At 50.3% G+C, this 19,992-nt stretch overlaps 1 protein-coding gene across 4 annotated transcripts in view; it reads right to left on the bottom strand.

The window, feature by feature from the left end:
* HIVEP3 (HIVEP zinc finger 3) overlaps positions 1-19,992 on the bottom strand; it is a 565,238-nt gene that overhangs the window by 189,984 nt on the left and 355,262 nt on the right. For 3 of the 4 annotated variants that reach the window (XM_059885183.1, XM_059885185.1, XM_024990208.2), the window contains exon 1: positions 9,042-19,837. The exons of the other annotated variant lie outside the window; for it this stretch is intronic. The gene's annotated coding sequence lies outside the window, so the exon portion shown is untranslated. Of the gene's footprint in view, positions 1-9,041; positions 19,838-19,992 lie in introns of those variants that run through there. 4 annotated transcript variants of the gene reach the window in all.

Below are 19,992 nucleotides of genomic sequence, written 5' to 3'. Positions count from 1 at the left end.
ATCCTCCTGGCCCAGATTTCTGAAAGACTTGGTCAACAGGGTCTTTGTGTCAAGGGTATCAAAAAAAAACAGCGCACAACTTTATTCTTTACTAATGTACTGCGGTATTCCATGCATATATGACTATTCTTCAAGTATTGACCTTCAAATGATGTCAAAGAGAAAATGCTAAGCTAAGACAATTCTAGTGGCCAGGGTGATATAGGAGTTTATAGCTCAAGGAAGAACTTGTGGAATCTTGTGGGGAATAGCATTAATGGATCCAATAAATGCATACACTTTCTGCAGAGAATTTTTTTCTCAGAAAACAAAACTTACATTGAAGACCAGTGTGTAAAATAGATAAAGATGAGGTGCCTTGGTAGAAGTTGAGTAGGGCATGTTTTAGGTCACCCTCACAACTTTCTCCAAGACTGCCCCTGAATGGGGTTCTGTGTCACCTCTAGGTGTTCTTGGAGCCCAGCTGGCAAATGGCTCCATTCGCCACCCCTTGGAGACCTGTACAGCCCCTGGTCCTTTGCCAGGTTGAGGGCACTGGTGAGGGCAGCAGAAAGGATGCTCTGTGCTCACAGAAGGCAGAGCCCTGTCCTGCAGAAGACACAACTACGAGCACAAAGACGAGGTTTCACTGGGGATGTTAAAAAGCACACGTCATAACTGTGCTTTCGTTACGGGTGTTGGGTTGGGTAGGGAAGGACTCGGCATTCTGGAGTGGCAGTTCTGGAGCCATCTGAGGCTCTAACAAGCGAGGAGGAGGGTCTTTGGCGGGTGGATAAGCCTAGAGGACAAATATATGAACCAAGGTTACAATCTCATTTCTGTTTGAAACCTGAAGAACAAAACATAGTTAGCAACAGGATGTGGGACAGTATATTGAAGTGGTAAAGAGGGGGCTCTGGATCAGATTTGAATCCTCCTCTGCTACTGACTTGCCCATGGGAAAATCATCAACTCTTCCCAAGCCTCAGTTCCCTCACCTGTAGAAAAGGAAAATCGTAGCCATATGATAGAACAGTTGGGAGGATTAAACGAAATAGTGTCTGCCAAGTGCTTACCGCCTTACCTGCCCCATAGTAGATGCTCCATCATAGTTTGCTATTTGGCCCAAGGGACCTGGCCAAGCCTGTAACCCATCCTTCCTGGAGTTTGGTTAACCCGGGCATGGACTTCTGAATTATGCAGTTTTGAGGAAAGTCTCAGGGATGTTCTGGGGCTGTCACCAGTTCCCTGTAATTGACGAGTAGAAGAATTTGGAGAGCAGCTGGGAGGAGCCAGGAGCAGCCATCCCTCAGGTGAGTGTCTCAGGTTGCCTCTAGAATGACTTGACAGAATCCTCTGCTTGTCAGGGTGACGTCAGAGGGGGCTGCCTTTGTTGTGACGGGGTGCTCATGTGTCTCCTGCTCTGAGTGGCCATCCCCATGCAGTTAAGGTCATGTAGCTTTTACTCCACGTGAGGGACATGAAGCGTGCCATCTCTGCTTTGGCTTAGGGTCAGGCATCACGGGCTACTGTGGACATTTGCTGGGTTTTGGCCACTCCCTACTTCTGCAATAGCACTGATTTCATTTTGGAGGAATGAGTTCTCCTGCTCTTGATGGACAGGTAGGCAAGGCTCCCTGCAGCCCAAGGGATGATGTGAGGCTCAGCTAGGTATTTTGTTTGCTCCTCCCATGCCTCTGAATCTTCCATCTCTGCAGCCAGGACAGGACCGCCAGTGATTCGTTCCTGTTTTCTGCTCCTCCAGGGGGCCCTGGATCCTTTTCTGAGCCTGGTTCTCCAGCCTTCCTACAAATTCTGTGAAAGTCTCATTATCCTTCCAACTTACTCCTTTTTCACTTGAGGTGTCTAAAGTCAGCTTCTGTCACTTACACCTAAGAGCCCTAACAGATGCAGAGAGGAAGAAGCCAAAATGGCTTCCCTGGCTACAAAGGGCTACGACCAGGGGCTCTGGAAGATGCAATGCAAACAGGAAGAGTTCAAGTGGAATACAGAAGCCTTCCTTTGTGGGGCCAGCCCCTCCCCATGCCCACAGGGTAGACCATTAGTCCAATTCTGTGATGCTAGTTTCATTTCACTTTCTCGTGAGTGGTTCGGGCATAGGCATGTGACTCAATTCTGGCTAATGGGGCCTTTTATTCCCATTTTATAGCTAAAAGAAGGATCTCTGGGATAAGAAAGAGATTTTGGAAAAGATGATTCTCTTCTGCACCATCCACCATCGTGCCTGCAAATGGCCCCTGGGACCATCTTATGACCTGGGTGAGAGAATGCTGAGTCGGTGGGAAGGTGGGCAGAGCAGGAAAAGCAGGAAAGGGATGGGCCCTTGTCATCACTGGGCTGCTGGGTTATTCAAATCTGGAACTGTCCGTATCTCTAGGCTTCTGGAGTTAATAAACCCCTTTTATTTTTTTTTTTTAATTTTATTTTATTTTTAAACTTTACATAATTGCATTAGTTTTGCCAAATATCAAAATGAATCCGCCACAGGTATACCTGTGTTCCCCATCCTGAACCCTCCTCCCTCCTCCCTCCCAATACCCTCCCTCTGGGTTGTCCCAGTGCATCAGCCCCAAGCATCCAGTATCGTGCATCGAACCTGGACTGGCGACTTGTTTCATACATGATATTATACATGTTTCAATGCCATTCTCCCAAATCTCCCCACCCTCTCCCTCTCCCACAGAGTCCATAAGACTGATCTATACATCAGTGTCTCTTTTGCTGTCTCGTACACAGGGTTATTGTTACCATCTTTCTAAATTCCATATATATGCGTTAGTATACTGTATTGGTGTTTTTCTTTCTGGCTTACTTCACTCTGTATAATAGGTTCCAGTTTCATCCATCTCATTAGAATTGATTCAAATGTATTCTTTTTAATGGCTGAGTAATACTCCATTGTATTAAGCTGGGGCTTCCCTGGTAGCCACCTGCAGTTGGGTTTCTGTTATCTGCAGCCCACAGCATCCTTGTACCCAGCTAGAACTTCATATCTGAGAGCATGTACCTACCAGAGGGCTGGGGTTGTACCATCAAGGGCCAGTGGCAGGAGGAAGCCTGGGGAAGGGAGTATCCAGAGGGTGGGTAGGTCCAAGGGGGGCCACTTATGGGTAAGTATGGGTAGCCTCTGGCAGTGACAGTCTCTGAAGTTAGAAGAATGACAGTGCCATTTCCTGGCCATCTTCTTTGTTTGGGGCAAGAACCCAGCCAGAAGCTTGAGGGCATAATGAATAAGATCCAACTCAATGTATGGTTTGGATGGAATAGTAAGAACTAGCCAGAGTCTCATGGTATGAAGTTCAAATGGGTCTTTGACCCTTTCAGGGAATTGAAGGTTAAGACAGGGAAGCAGAGGCAGAAAGAAACACACCCAGTTATATAGAGTCACCAGCAGGGCAGAGTTTAGTGGAGGCTGAAACTCCGTAAATACTCCCCTTTCACCACCTCCACCCCCAGGAATGCCAGATGCAGAGCTCAGGGCAACCATGCCAATTCCAGGCCAGCCCCCTGGGTACCCCTACTGGCTTTGGCTCAGGCATTGGACTGGCAGCTTGGATGGATGGCGCCTAAGAGAAGCAGGGGAGGCAGGGACTAACAGAGGCTGAGTTCAGGAAGCAACTTCCATCAGGAGCTGGGAGATCCCCGGTGAGACTTCTAGCTTATGCCACTCTGCTTCTGCCAGTATGTAAGCAACCTCATGCCTTGGAGAGCCAACCCTGTTCTGGTCTGAAGGCCCAGCAGATGGACCACGCTCTTCCCGCCATCCTGTTCTTCATGCATCAGCCAGGGATCAGGCGCTTCCTCCCGTTGCATCCTCATCTATGTCTTCAGAGCTCCCACCACCCTGACCCAGCACTGAACAAACCACAGAAAGTCTTTAGGGGCCATTTTCCTGGCTGCAAAGATCCTAAAAAGGTCATCTGGAGTGCCAAAGGGGAAACAGAAGCACAGAGAACAGGGGCATGCTCTTAACCTGCTGTGTGACCCTGGGTGGTCAATGACATTGCCAGCTTGCATGTTCCATGGTTCAGCTTCAAAAGGACAAGCACGTGTGAAATGGTAAGTTAACTCTTCAGAGCCAGATGGAATGGCCCCTACCTCAGCCTGGAGTGAAGGCTGACTCCTCCCCCTCATCTCTCCTCCTCCAACAACTGGGTCCCCTGAAACACCTGAAAGCTTAGTCCCACCCCTTGTTCCACCCCATTGTGAGTATCATCTAAGGAAACCCTGGCTCACACTTTCCTGCCCTAACACTGTGCTCTATTTCTGAAACTGGCCTCGCCTTGCTCCCAAGACCCAACACACCTTACTTCTCAGCCTTGGCTCAGCTCCCAGCTGCAGCCCCACGAGCCCGGTGCTAAGACTGCTCAGAAGGGTGGTGAGACAGCAGTGTCAGCAGTGGTTGTAAAGCACGTGCTCCCTGCCAGGTGCCCATCTGAGCATTTTGCAGGGATCACTTTATCAAATCCCCAAAGAGGGCCCCATCTGGCAGTTGCTATCATTCGTCCCATTTTATAGAAAAGGGAGCTGAAGGCCAGCTTACCAAAGGTCACCTGGCTGGTAAGTGGCAGTGCCTGGATGTCCCCTTGACAGCCCACGTTGGCAGTTTCTCTGGTCCCTGCTGCAGGCCTGGACTGGGTTTTCCCTCTGCCAACCCCTGGGCTGGCCCTGAGTGCCTGCCCAGCCCCATGGGCGTGGTTGATCTCAAGTCCCAGGCGTCTGTCTCCCTAGCATTTTAGATTGCTGTCATGTCCTTCAGAGAGGATGTGAGATTTCACAGGACCTGGAAGAACACACAGAGGGCATGGAGGTGGGGCAAGAGGTGAGACCAAAAACCAAGTCTGGTTACTTGCAAATGTAGACCCCACGAGTATATCCATGAGTTGGTCCCCTCTCTTACCCACTCACCCGTGGTCACTGGGCTATAGCTTCAGGGTGTTGATGGCACCCACCAACCAGGGAAAGCCAAGCAGGACAGTGAAAAAGCTTGATGGCCCTGTGTTCGGACCCCAGTCCTGTCCCTTCGTGTTCTGTGAGCTTGAGGCACATCCACAGGGAGGGTGCCGCTCTCAGTGTTCGAGCCCCATCTGTGACATGAGGCTGATGACACCAACCTTGCAAAGCCTTCCTGAGAGACATGAGATGCCTTCCACAAGTGCCTGGCTCTCAGGGGTGCACACTCCTCTTGGCCCTGGCTGTCTGCTGATGCCAGGGGTGGCCTCTTGGGGCTGAGAAGTCCGCGTGGTCCCAGTGATGCCCACCACATGGCTGGCAGGGCCCCAAGAACACTAGGCATGCACGCTGGAGATAAATACAGGGTCCAGGCACCTGTTTCTGAACAAAAGGCTATTCTGGGGTTTTAATTGCTCAACAGGGGGAAGTCAGGCTCTGGCCAGTGACCAACCCTGGAGGGTCAGGACAAGCACTGGGGCAGCAAATACACCCAAGGGCAGGTGCAGAAATGCCAGCCAACAGGTGACAAATCCCGGACTGTCACCAAGGGAGGGCGCTTAAAAGGCCTCTGAGCACCCTCACAGTCTACAAATAGGGAAACTGACACCTGGGCGGGGGGAAGGCTTCCATTCAGCGCTTCCACGAACGTTCATCAAGCACCTCTTTTAGGCTTGGCTCTGTGCTCAGACCCAGGAACCTGACAGCGTAGGGGAGACAGAAGGCACATATGCAAACCCTGTGCCCTGCGACAACTGCCAGGAGAAGGCACGGACAGAGCCGGCGAAGCAGGAAGGAGGGACGCCACCCTGATCACGTGGTCAAGCATTCGTTCATTCATTCACTATGTGCCTGGGCTTGTCTGTACCAGGCGCTGCTTAGGTACTGGAGACACAGCCCTGAATAAAGTTCAGTCCCAGCCCTCGTGGGATGTACAGTTTCACAGCAGAGAAAGGTAGTCAGATAAATGAAGAGGAATATGATAGAATGTCAGGGTGCTACAGAGAAAACAACCCCAGGATACGGGAAGAGTAGGCACCTGCTGTGGCTGATGTTTCAGTAGAGACAGTCAGATTGATGCCAACCATGAAAAATGAACTTGAGCACAAGAAATACACAGGGTAGTGAATACTTTGCCTTTGGAGTGAAGGAACCAAGGCCCAGAGATAACCTGCCTCAGGGGTCACAGAGGACCAGCCATGGACTCAGAAACTGCCCCAGGTCTCCTCTCCAGGGCGTAGCATGCCCTCTGTGCCCACAACCGCTTTCCCCACCTCTATCCTGCCCCGGGGTTGGGGAAAGTGCCATGCAGCTGTGCCGGGTGGGGGCCAGGCCCGTTCGGTCACCACCTCCTGGCTCACCAGTCGCCCACATCTGAGACAATGAAGACTGACAGCCAGACCCTGGGCCATCCAGACACCATAGGCTTGCCCCTCCCCCTGTCACCTCCCACTGATGTCAGTGGTGCCTTGGTGTCAGACACACATGGTGCCTGCACTTCTGAGTTGTATGACCTTGACAAATTCAGCACAGCATCTGTCAAAACCGGCTGTTGTACTGCACTCACAGAGCAGAGGGGGATTAAATAAAGTGAGGTGCTAAATGTCCACAAGAATCTGTGGCCCACAGCGGCCTAGAGAGGGCGGCCACCTTCCCTTCCTACAGTTGCCCCCTCACAACCTGTGCCTGGGCTGCATCCCAGAGCATCTGTCCCTCCTCAAGGCTCCCACAACCCCGAGAGCACTCATGGTCTCTTCCTGCGTCTGCTGTTGGTCCCAGCTGGAGAAAAAGATCTCCAGCACCCGGAGCAGCCTCTGGCTCCTGCATGTCTCCACACCACTGGCTGGGGACTCAGCTTAAAGCCACACTCAGCACTGCTCCATCAACACCCCCCACCATGCAGCTTCCAGCATGGAAAACTGAACTTGAAGAATCATGAGGAAGATAGACAAGCAGATTCAGAGTCAGCTTCTTATCAGCCTAATGACACTGGGCAAGTTAACTTTATTTTTTTTTAAATTATGAATGAGGATAATAATCAGTGCAAAGGTTCTGCAAAATTATAAGGTGATTTTAATATTATTGTTTTCATTATAGGATCATAGGTTGAGGGCAGAGTTTATTCTACTTGTAACCTGGTACTACAATCCTTTCCACAACGTCCTGACCCCTGGGCAACCTCTTCTAGTTGACCTCTCCAATGATGGGAAACTTACTCCCTGATGGGCAGTCCCTACCATATTTTGACTGCTTCTGAGCATCAGAAACATTGATGCCTGTTGTTCAAAGCCCTGCCATGCTGAACTCTGGAATACAGAGAGGTGAGTGGGTGGTGAGCAAGCCTGGGAGAGGGTCTGGGGAGAGGTTTGAGATGATGGTGGGAGTAAGTCAGGAGTCAAGGGCACCTGGAAATAACACTTCCTGCTACTGGGCCAGGGAGCACTCTCTCATGTAGCCCCTCCACCAGTGGTCAGCCCCCCTTCCCAGGTAACCTCCCACTAACGGTATCTTACTCTGCCCGAGGCTTCAGAGCCAGCCCGGCCCTTCCATAAGACATCCTGCCTGGGCTGCCTCCTGCCCGGGATTGCTCAGCAGCTGGACCACAGGGCCCTGGGTTCTCAAGCCATGATGTATGATTAATGACTCTGATGAGCTCACCAGCCCACGGAGGGAGGGTCGATCCGAGGGGAGGCCAGAGGAAGGCTGGTTATGGATTTTAACCCTCTGATGTTACTGGCTGGGAATTTAACATCAATAATTCAAAGCAGTGGAGAGTAGGGGTTGAGAAAAATGCAAAAGAGAGGGAGGTAAGGACAGAAACAGAGAAAGGAAGAAAAGGGATGGGGGAAGGGAAGGAGAAAGGAAAAGAAGCACAGATGATTTACTGAGTATCTCCCAGGGCCATCTGCACCTCCTTTAGATCCTTCTAAGCCCCACTGAAATCTGGGAAGCATATAGCATCCCCCCCATTACCCAGCTCAAGAAACTGAGGCATAAAGAGGAAAAGTGAGGGTCTCAGGGGTTGAGGGGCTATAGAAAGGACCTGGGTTCTGTCTGCTACACCTTGACTCTGAAGGGTCACCAGGTGAGGGAACACAGCGAGGGTTCCTGCCAGCTGGAGGACAGCCAGCCCCAGCTTACACTCTGGGGCTGACATCCGGTGAGATGAGTCTGAAGGACTCTGTCCCAAGGAAATAAACCAGTCCTCGGCCTTCTGGACAGCACCAGAACTTTGTTTCTGGAGCTGAAAAAATTAACTGCTATATTTAAAAGCATTGTTCGGTTGCTATGGCAACAGAGGGGCTAAGAATAATATAAAAAGATGATGATATGCCAGGTTGTCACTGGCAACCCAATTTTAAGGGTGTGTGTATGTGTTTTAAAAGAGGGAGGGGGTGGGGAGGAGAGGGGAGACAGCATTTAGACTGTCTTCACCACTCCCTCTGGCACCAGCTGCCCCCGTGACATGTCCAAGATTCAGCCAGGCCTGGGATCTCACAGGTCTGCCCGAGTCAAGGGAGAGCTGGCATGGCCTGGCCCCAAGCCTAAAGATAAAGGTGGTTCTCATTCTCAGATTGCTGTCCCCTCCTGACAGCCCCCCACTGCCTGGGCAGCTTCCCTCAGCTGTGGAACCCCAGCCGGAGGCACCTCTCAAACAGATGGCCCCAAAATAGCTTCTTCCCTCCAACCTGGGAGATAGCAGCCAGCCTGGCAGACTCCCTGGGGACCACCAGGGAGAACAGATGGTCGGGAGAGAAGAGCAAGAGACAGATTTATTGATCTGCAACATGGATATCAGGCTTGGGCAGACATGGGCACAGGGTGGCCCTGGCTCTCTGAGGAGTCCTGCAGAGACACCTTAGGTCTAACCTTGGTCTGGAGCCTGGGCCTAGGTAACCTGGAGGATCCCAGAGCAAGCCTGACCAAGTCGACAGGAAGGTGGATGGGGACTGTGGCCCCTTGTACACCAGCCAGATGCTTGTCAGGGCTGAGATGGACGCACCCCTGGGAGACATGGAGGAACCAGACAGCCCAAATCCCCAGGTAGTTCATTAACAGTTACGTTTTGGAAAGAGATCTGTTATTTTTACCTCTGTCACGATCATGCACTTTGGAGGGAACTGTGAAATCAGTCAACCAGGATCCCTGTGCCACATCTGCTGCATGACCTCGAGCCAGGCCCTCAGCATCTCTGGACCTCAGTCCTGCCATAGGTAAAAAGACAGTGATTTTTTTTTTCAGGACAGCAGGTGGGCCTAAGTAAACTGGAGTTTATACAGCACCAGGCCTGGCTCACAGAATATCTTCAGTGGATCACACCTCCCACCAGGAGAAACTCTTACTTTAGCACTTCTCTCTTCAAGCCAATTCTGAAGACCATGGAGGCATCTGTGCGAATGAATGAGGAATGAGGCACAGCTGGGGAGGTGCCATCACACAGAGATGGTCACGGAGGCCCTCAGGGTGGCTGGATGTGCCTGGAGGGTCAGGGAATTCTGGAGGAAGGGGATGGTCTCATAGAACAAGGAGGAGAAGGAGAAGGAAAGACATTCTGGGCAGAGGGATGACTTGAACAAAGGCAAGGAGGAGGGTCTGAGAGCAGGGGACAAGCTCATGGGGCCAGAAGCTACTGGCAAGGAGAGTCACTGGAGAAGGGAAATGATCAGATTGGTGTTTCAGAAGGGCCCCGTGTCTAGCTCAGCAGGGATGCTAGATGGGCCATGTGAACTGGAGGCAGGGAGGCCCACAGAGATGCTGGTGGAAGAGTTAAGGTAAGAGATAAAGGGGCCTGGGCCAAGGTGGGACAGGACTTTACAGCTTAAAGGCGCACCCATGACCTCATTTGATCAAGCCCAGGATGGACAGAGGGAACAAGTCCTTTCCCCTTCCTGCCTATGGGGCTTCCCATAGGGGAGGGGCACCCACCATGTAGGGAATAGCTACATATTGACTCTCGAGCATCCTCTAGAAGCAAGCAAGTCTAGGAGAGCTGGAGAAGCCCAGACAAGGGATAGGTCTCTGGGTGGGTGTGGTCAGGGAGGGCTTCCTGGAGGAGGAGCAGTGGAGAGCATTCTGGGCAGACAATATAGCACAAACAAGCAGAGTTTGGTGAGAGGACTGGTCTAGTGCATTGGAGAAAGTAGTTCTTGGACCACACTGCAGCTGAGACCTCTCCTAGGAGAGCTGGGAAAAAGCAGATTGGCGATCACGGCAGGGCTAGGTCACAGAGAGCCATGAATTCCAGGTTCAGAGTCTGCATTCTCCTATGGGCAGTGAAGACTTGTGTGGAGCTGAGAAGAGTTGGGGAAGGATGAGAAGACGTGAGCAAAGCAGTTTGCGGAAGCCCAGCAGGGTCAGACATCTTATTCCTCCTTACTCTCCCAACTCTCAAATATAGGATCCTCCTTCTTCTCTGGCTGTGTGAGTGACAGCAACAGACACCAGACCTCAAGCAACACACCATAAAAAATGGGTATATTTTCCACCTGGGCCTCATGGGAGTTCAGGCTAAGTTAGCCCCTGGGCACAGAGCTGTCCCAAGTGGCTCAGCATCTGGGGACCAGAACTTGGGCAGAGGTCTCAGGGCCAGGGCAAGTCCACAAATCTTGGTCTCTGCCTTAACAAATATTACTGAGCACCCATTATGTGTCTTCTAGGCACTGAATCAGGTAAACAAAACCCCTCTTGGAGTCCAAATTCCAATAGGGGAAAGAGACAGCAGTAAATGAATATGGGAAAGAGTGTTTCAGGCAGAGGGAGTGCTACACGCGAAGGTCCGGAGGCAGGAATGAGCTTGGTGTGTTTCTCTGACTCTTCATCTAGTCTTCATGGGGGAATGAGATCCTTAGAGAGGTTAGGTGACTTGCGTGGAGTCATGTTGCTGGTTAGTGGCCAAGCAGGGCTAGAGGGCAAATTTGTTGCCTGCTGGTCCAGAGCTGGTGCATCACTGGCTAACTGGCCACATTTCAGGACATAGGCTCCAGCCAGAGTGTGGGCACGGACTGCTGACCATAGCAGGAGGCAGAAGTGGGGGTGGGTCAGTCATTCAGCCAACAAATATTGACTGATGTCAAGTGCTGGCTCTGCTGGGCCCTGACTTGTAGCAGGGCATGTATGGATGGCATCACTGACTGGATGGACATGAGTGTGAGTGAACTCCAGGAGTTGGTGATGGACAGGGAGGCCTGGCGTGCTGCGATTCATGGGGTCACAAAGAGTCGGACATGACTGAGCGACTGAACTGAACTGAACTGAATGTATGGATGGACAGAAGTTAATGTCCCCACGGAACCTATATTCTAACGAACATTGAAGGGTATGGGGATCACAGGATTCCAGGATCTTAAAGTCTATGGCCAAAATCCAGGAATCACAGAATGAAAATGACTGCATCTTAGCTTCAAGAATTCAGAATCCGCTTCTCAGCATGTGACAGTTGGCGGGGCCCTTCAGCAGCATTTGGTTCATTTTAAGGAGGAAGAAACTGAGGCCTGGTGCAGTTAATGTCCCACAGATGGAGACTGGCAGGAAAGCCAGGACCTTACACCTAGGAGTCCAGGCTCCTGAGCCATAGGATTCTGTTGGGCAATGGAGATGAGCATGGGCTTGGGGGTAGACAGACTGCTGTGGGTCTGCATCCTTTGCTTGTTGTGGCATGGAATCTTTCTGAACCCTGACTTCCTCAACTGAAAAATCAGAATACCTCAAATAGATCTTGGAAAAATTAAAATAACACATGTAAAGTGCTTAGCATGGTAAATGCCCTAGATGCCTGCAGCTGTTGTTATAATTATTAGTGAACCTTTAAGGACACTGGTATTTGTCTTTATAGGTGACAGAGATTGGACCCTGCTGGAATCAGAATGGCTGGCCTGCTCCAGCTCGCAGACTTAGCATCCCACAGAGCATCTGCGGGGCGTGTTAGCTGATGGAGAAGAAGGATTGCTTCACTCTCACCTCGAAACAGAAACATGGCCTGTGTGGCCTGGCAGAGCCTGCTCCCTGCTCCAGTCCCCATCCCCCTCACTCTCTTTCCACTCCCTCCTCTGTCTCTGTGTTTCTCTGTATCTCTTTCTCCCCTCCACTCCCCCCCTCACCCCCCCGCCCCCGCCCCACACACAGAGGCATGTGCTGCAATTATAACCATAGACCTTGAGCCACCCTAGGGCAGTGGGAGCTGAGACCAAAGGGAAGCAAAGAAGCTTCCAGCGGATTCTAGTTAGGGATCTAGGTGCGTGTTCCAACTCTCCCTCTTGACTGTGCTGAAACTAGCCTTGATGGTACCAGGACCTACCCGAAGGTTGGGAGGGCAAGAGCACGTAACTTGGTGAACTGGTAAGAAACACACCCTTGGCATGGTGAGAGACCAAGGCCAGACAGCCGCAACAGAGGGCTCAGAATGCACCGCAGCAGCCGTGGAAAGCAGCTGCACAAGGGCAGCCAGGCCTGAACCCAGAGGATGTCCTCGAGGAGGAGGAGGAAAAGGAGAAGGGTTTCATTTGAGCTTTAAAGAATGCGGAGGATTTGGCTAAACAGACTTCGTTGCTCAATATGGAAAACAGTGTCACAAGCACAAAACAAAATGAAATGAGACAAAAGTACAGAAGCACAGAGGCTGGAACTTCCAGGGCAGAGAACAGCAAGGCTCATAGACCACCTAGACTTTCTCTAAGTTGGAAGTAAAATGTGAGGGGGAAGGTGGAGCAAGAAGACCTTTTGCCTCTAATTTTCACGTTTACCTTGAGTGAACAATGGTTCTTTCATTCATGTGAGTAACTCACCTACCTAGACAGAGTTGAGGCAGTCTAAGTGAGTCATTTTTCCTTCCTGTGCCTCAGTGTTTCCATTTCCCAAATGGGCGTGTCCCTCCATCTCCCAAATGGGCCCGTCCTTGTCCTGGGAGGGGGACTGCCCCAGGGCACTTGCTCCTGACCAAAGGATGGACCTCACTGGCCCACACTGCTCAGGAGGTCTGCAGCAAAGTCCCTGCTGGAAGTCTTAGCTCATCTGAAAGCCCTGGACTAGCTGGGACATCCATCTTCCTGGAGCAAAAGCCACAATATCAGAGAAGGATGAGGCAATGCCCGGACTCAGGGGGACACAGCATCCTTCCTGAGCTTAATCTCAACCTCATGCAGCCCCAGTTGGGACAACGACACATTTGTACCACACTGGGGAACGGAATCTTTGAGGAGCTCCATGTCTCGTCCAGGTCTTCCACCCAGCTAAGTGGCAGAGTCAGGATCCGAAGCCAGGACAATGTGACTCCCAGACCCCAAGTCCTTTCCATCATGTCAGGCTGTCTCTTGCCTTAAGCTGCCCAGGCTGGGGGCACCCACCATGTACAGGCAGAGTAGCCCCATATCTATACCCAAGCATCCCTTAGAGGAGAAGCTAAGACAGGAAGCAATTTATTCTGAGTCACACAGGACTGGGACTTTGCAGGCTGACTGGGGCCCAGCCACACCTGCCATGCTGGAGGCCCAGCCTCTCTGAGATGGCGGACTCTGGCCCTGCTTTCAGTCAAGTGTCCTTTCCAAGCCACTGTGGACCCTCCTATGCTGCCCCTGTCCACCCTCATTCATCCTCCCAGGCCCTCCTCTATGGCCCAGATGCTGAAAAGTCTCCAGAGAAGCCAGGAAATTCCATTCCCAGAACAGCTTGCTAAACCCCATGCGCTCGCAACACCACCTCTGTTCAGTCCCCTGGGGCTGCTTCCAGGTTCCAGACAGAAACTCTTGAAGGCCAAGAGGAAGGGAGATGCTGTAGTTTTCTTCACTGGGACCATCCCACAAATAGGATGGTTTGTTCATAGGTTGATTCCATTTGGGCACACACAGAATAGCTTTGAATCCATCTAGAAAAACTGAGTTCATTCAGTCCTGGCTCAGCCAATTCAAGCACTGAATTATTATTATTATTACTAATCCACCTTTCCAAAGCATGTTATGTGCAATTCCTATGCCAGGTGTTGAGGGACCTGCAAACAGAACCAGAATCAGGCTCTGATGCCAAGAAGCTCATAAGTGGGGACATTGGAACCCTTGTCCACTGGTGGTAGGAATGTGAAACAGCATGGCCACTACAGAAGACAGTATGGCAGTTCATGCAGAAAATAAAAATAGAACTACCATGTGATCCAGCAATTCCATGTGAGCATTTATCCCAAGAACACTGAAATCGGGATCTCAAAGTGGCATCTCACTCTCATGCTCATTGCAGCTTTACTCACAGTAGCCAAGATGCAGAAACAACTAAGGGTCCACGGACAGGGGAACGGATAACAAATAGGTAGTGTCTACACACGATGGAATAGTATTCAGCCCTAAAAAGAAAGGAAATCCTGCCGTGTGCAACAACACGGGTGAACACGGAGGACATTATGCTACGTGAAAAAAGCCAGTCACAAACGGACAAATATTTAGGATTCCACTTCCACGAGGTATTAAAACAGTCAGATTCAGAAGCAGAGAACAGAATGGTGGTTGCCGGGGGCAGAGAGGGGGAGAGGAGAAGTGGGGAGCTGCCATTCAACAAGTATAAAGTTTCAGTTCAACAAGGTGAATAAGCTCTCGGGATCTGTTGGACATCATGCCTGTAGTAAATGATAATGTGTTGCATGCATAAAATGTTGTTAAGTGTACTAAATGCTCTTATGAGGACTTCCCAGATGGTGCAGTGGTAAACAATCCAACTGCAATGTAAGGGACACAAGAGACGTGGGGTCAATCCCTGGGCCATAAAGATCCCCTAGAAGAGGAAATGGCAACCCACTCCAGTATTCTTGCCTGGAAAATCCCATGGACAGAGGAGCTGGCGGGCTACAGTCCATGGGGTCGCACAGAGTCAGACTGAGTGACTGAGCTTATGCACACAGAGCTCAATGACAGTAAAAAACAAAGCTCATAAACTAGAAAAAGAGATTTATAGGCACACAGGCTAATTAATAATGCTGCTGGAAAGATGTATATAATCTGTGTCCTGTGCCAGGCATAGTTCTGAGTTGTTAACTGTATTAACTCATTTAACACTGGCAATGAGACTATGAAAAATGGATTACTATCATCTCTATTGTACGGATGAGGAAACCGAGGCATCGAGAGGTGGAGGAACTCGCCCATCATCACAGGTACTCTGCGTGCAGGTGCAGAGCTGGGATTGGAACCCAGGCAGTCGACTCCAAGGTCATGCTCCTAGCCTGGGCAGTGGCTTGGTAAGCAGGAACATATTCCCAAACAGGGCTGTGGATTGGGCAGTATAGAGGCGTGCATGAATGATTCCATCCAGGGAGTGATGCCTGACCTCGACTCTCAACAGAAACCCATCGCCTCTGAAGACTAATGAAGCCAGCAGAGGCACTCGAGTGCAGGAGGAGTCTCTGCTCCCTCGATCCCCACCTTCCCCACCCTGACGTTGGGTCCCCTTCCTCCAGATGCAAGTTCCCAGGGCTCTTGGCGTGTGTAGTTTGCAGCATGGACACAGTCTGCTTTGCTGTAGCTGTAGGCTCGTCTCAAATCCCTCCAGAGCAGACCCCTTGTCCTACCCCCTTCTCCCTCCTTCAGCACCCAGCACAGACCTGGGATGTAGCTGTGCTTGTGAACTATAAGTTGAACTGACATGAATTTCTTACAAATGACCAGGCTGGCCCTGTCTGGACTGTGAGATTAGCCAAATAAAGTTGAATTCCTCTTTCTTTCTTCCTTCCTTTCAAGAGGTATTTGTTGAGTATCCACTACATGAAACAGCTGGGATATGGCAGGACAATCCTATTCTCCAGGTACTCACAGTCCAGTGGAGGCGAGAGACCAGCAAAAAGATGAGGGTAATGTGACTGACTAGTTCTGGCATAAGTGAGTCCAGGGGGCATAGGAGGGCACTAGATGGGCAATGTCAGTTGTTGGGAGGCATTCAAGTCACTTGGCATCTAAACTGAGATCTATAGGAATTAGTCTAAGTGTATGTGTGTGTGTGTGCACACACACATATGTATTGCCTGCCAGATGAGGGGAGTGGTTAAGTCCAGCAATTTCTAGGAAGATTTGCTAAAGCCCTGAGACACAGAGTTGCATCACATTTTGGGGTGGGTATAGCACAGAGGTGGAAAGGGAGAGCGAAACAGTGCGATAAGATCCCAACGGCCCTTGCAAATCACACTAAAAAGGAATCTGGTGTTTATCCCTAGAGGCCACAGGGGTTTTTAAAAAGATTTTATGCGTATATCCATTCTTTCTCCGATTCTTTTCCTGTATAGGCAATTACAGAGTACTGAGTAGAGTTCCCTGTGCTATACAGTGGGTCCTTGTTGATGGTCTACTTTACACACTGTAGTATGTATATGTTAATCCCAAACTCTTAATTTATCTCCCTCCCCTTCCTTTCCCCTTTGGGAAACATAACTTTGTTTTCATAGTTTGTGAATCTGTTTCTGTTTTGCAACAGAATCTCTTTGCTGTGATTTAAAACAAACACAATATTATTAATCAACTATATTCCAAGATAAAATAAAAAATTAGAAGATTTTTTACAAGGGACAATGTAACCAGATTGGTGTTTTTGAAAGACCCCCCTGGTGTGCTGTGGAGAAAAGACTGGAGGGGCACAGTGGTGGTGATAGAAACAGCTACGGAAATCTCGGTGAGACGAGGTTGTTAGAAGTAGGAGAGGGAGGGGGCAGATCTGAGAGGTCTCGAGCCACCAGGACCTGAGCCTTGGATGGGATGGAGGGTGTGTTGGGTGCAGTCCTGAATTTGGAGCACCCCATCCCTCTGGAGGCCCCATCTTCTCTTTGCCACTATGTCCATCCTCATCCCATTGCCCAAACCAAAAGTCACGGAATTCTTGGGGGAACTCCATACAACATCAAATATGTGCTCCATCCCATGAACTGGAAACAATTTTACCAGCAGAAAATGTACCCACAATGTTAAATCATAACCCACATATGCTGCTAAGTCACTTCAGTCGTGTCCGACTCTGTGCGACCCTAGACGGCAGCCCACCAGGCTCCGCCGTCCCTGGGATTCTCCAGGCAAGAACACTGGAGTGGGTGGCCATGCACGTACACCATTAAAATATTCTACGAAACTCAGCAGAACCGGCTGACTCTGATAATTCTCATTAATATTTGTTTGTGATTTGTACATTTCATTTTACTTCCTGGGAGCGCTCATTAGCTGTCAAGCAGGTGCCAGGAGCTTAAGAAAAACCAACAGGAGAAAACCGAAAAATTGAGATAATTCTAAGTAGTAGTTTTGTTCTTTAATGCAAACTGGGAAGAGATAGATAACAATTTAGCTTAGTAGCGGGACATTTCAGCACAATTTTCAGAGCATGAGGTGAAGCCCTCCTATAGGTTTCTCCCAGTCAGCATTGGACAGCAATCTGATCAAGTAGTTCATGCTAAAGAATGAATGACCAGCAGGGTACCTGGACCCCTCCTGGAGGTACTAGCAGCTTGGTTAAGGGATGGAGGGCAAGTAGCTTTCCCCACTTCTTCAAATGCCATCATCGGCCTGTCCACCGATGGACAGTTTCTCCTGGGATTACAGCAGCCTCAGGGCAGCCCTAACATGAACCTTCCTCTCCATGTTTGCAGGGGTAGCACCAAATAGTGTCTTGGGGTGGACTTTCGCTTCCATTCCATCACCTCTGTCATCTTCCAAAGTCACTCCAAGAAAGCAAACTGTCTCGGTTCATCCAGACCACTATAACAGAAATCTGGCAATGGCACCCCACTCCAGTACTCTTGCCTGGAAAATCCCATGGACAGAGGAGCCTGGTAGGCTGCAGTCCATGGGGTCGCTAAGAGTCAGACATGACTGAGTGACTTCACTTTCACTTTCCACTTTCATGCATTGGAGAAGGAAATGGCAACCCACTCCAGTGTTCTTGCCTGGAGAATCTCAGGGACGGGGGAGCCTGGTGGGCTGCCGTCTATGGGGTTGCACAGAGTCAGACACAACTGAAGCGACTTAGCAGCAGCGGCAGCATAGACCAGGTGGCATATAAACAACAGAAATTTATTTCTCACAGTTCTGGAGACTAGGAAGCCCAAAATGGAGGAGATTGCAGATTCAGTGTTTGGAGGGGACCTATTTCTTGATTCACAGACAGCAGTCTTCTTGCTGCGTCCTCACATGGTAAAAGGGACAAGGGAGTTCTTTTGGTAAAGAAATCTGCCTGCAGTGCGGGAGACCCGGGTTCGATTCCTGGGTTGGGAAGATCCTCTGGAGAAGGAAATGGCAACCCACTCCAATATTCTTACCTGGAGAATCCCATGGACAGAGGAGCCTGGCAGGCTACAGTCCATGGGGTCACAAGAGTCGGACACAACTTAGTGACTAAACCACCACCAATCCTGCTCTTGGGGCTTCCCTGTGGCTCAGCGGTAAAGATTCCTCCTGCCACTGCAGGAGACACAGGAGACTCAGGTTTGATCCCTGGGTTGGGAAGATCCTCTGGAGAAGGAAATGGCAACCTACCCCAGTATTCTTGCCTGGGAAATCCCATGGACAGAGGAGCCTGGAAGGCCTACAGCCCATGGGATTGCAGAGTCAGACATGACTTAGCAACTAAACAATAACAATCCTGCTCATGAGGGTTCTACTCTTATGACTTTAGCACCTCCCAAAGGCCCCACCTCCTAATACCATCACATTCATTAGGTTTCAACATATGAATTTGGGGGAACACATTCAACCTATAGAACAAACACAAAATATAGGTTAAAAAGTATGCTGACTCTGCAAATGCAGCTTGAAGATAAATCAATATGCTCTCACTTCCACCAGAACACTGTTTGAAAGGTCTTCCTCTGAGAACAGCTGCTGGGGCAGGGGGAGACTGGTTCCCCCTGGGAGACAGAGGCTGCCTTCACATGTAAGGTCTAGGACTGAATGAACAAAAGAATGGGCTGTTTTCCTTTATGAGGTACAATTGCTGCCAACTAAAGTGAATAAGGGCTTCCCTGGTGGCTCAAAATCTTCCTGCAGTGCAGGAGACCCAGGTTCGATCCCTGGGTGGGGAAGATTCCCAGGAGAAGGGAATGGAAACCCACTCCAGTTTTCTTGCCTGGAGAATTCCATGGGCAGAGGAACCTGGTGGGCTACGGTCCATGGGGTCGCAAGGAGTCGGACACGACTGAACGATTTACAAAGAGAATACACACAAAGTGAATAAAACTGTCCATTGAGGAACAGTCACTCTGCAGATGGGAGACGATGACCGGAGGAAGGAGTCTCGCAGCTGTCTCTTTGAAGTGTAGAAATTCACAATGCCACATAGCTAGCAAGGGGCTATGCCGGGATCTGAACTGGGAGAGCCAGGCTCTAGAGTTCAAGATCTTAACTATTCCACCACACTGCATCTCAGACTAGGGCAGAGGGAGTTGAGGGCAAGACTGGAGCAGTCCAAGGGCAACGTTCAAACATCTGAAACAGTGAGGGGAGGAGGGAGTGGTCCCGTGGGGATGGCCAAAACTAGAGATGGAAGTAAAGGCAGGCAGGTCTCTGCTCACTGGAAGGAAGAAATTTCTAACAAGCAGAGCTATCTGACAGTGGATGGGCTGCCCTGGGCAGGACCAAGCTCCTTGCCATGAGCAGTTGGCAAGGAAGGAGGCCTGTGTGCTGCGCAGGGTGGAGGGAATTCCTGAACTGGAAAGAGGGCTGTACTTAGAGGTCAAAACTGATAATACTCTCTTCCTTTCCCAGACTGTCCCTCTGTGCAGGCCTCGGTGGCTCGTACAGAAGGCAGAGATGGTAATTTCTGCCTCCGGCCAGATGTGGGGCCCCAGTGAAGACGTGTTTGTGGGAGAGATGACCACAGACACAGGGGAGAGAACTCAGAGGCAGACCTTGGAGACACAGAACTGGTATTTACTGAGTTTTTCTAAGTACTAGTTATTTGAGTGTTACATGTGTCACCTCCTTTTCTCCTCACATCTACTGAGGTTTATATTCTTACTCTCATCACATGGAAGAGGAGCCCGAGGGCCCAGGGAGGCTAAGCAGAGAGCCTGGGGGGCCCAGGGCACCTGAGAGCCAC

The sequence above is a fragment of the Bos taurus genome, chromosome 3 (assembly GCF_002263795.3).
Source record: "Bos taurus isolate L1 Dominette 01449 registration number 42190680 breed Hereford chromosome 3, ARS-UCD2.0, whole genome shotgun sequence".
NCBI lineage: Eukaryota > Metazoa > Chordata > Mammalia > Artiodactyla > Bovidae > Bos > Bos taurus.
This window is presented reverse-complemented; position numbering and strand designations above follow the sequence as displayed.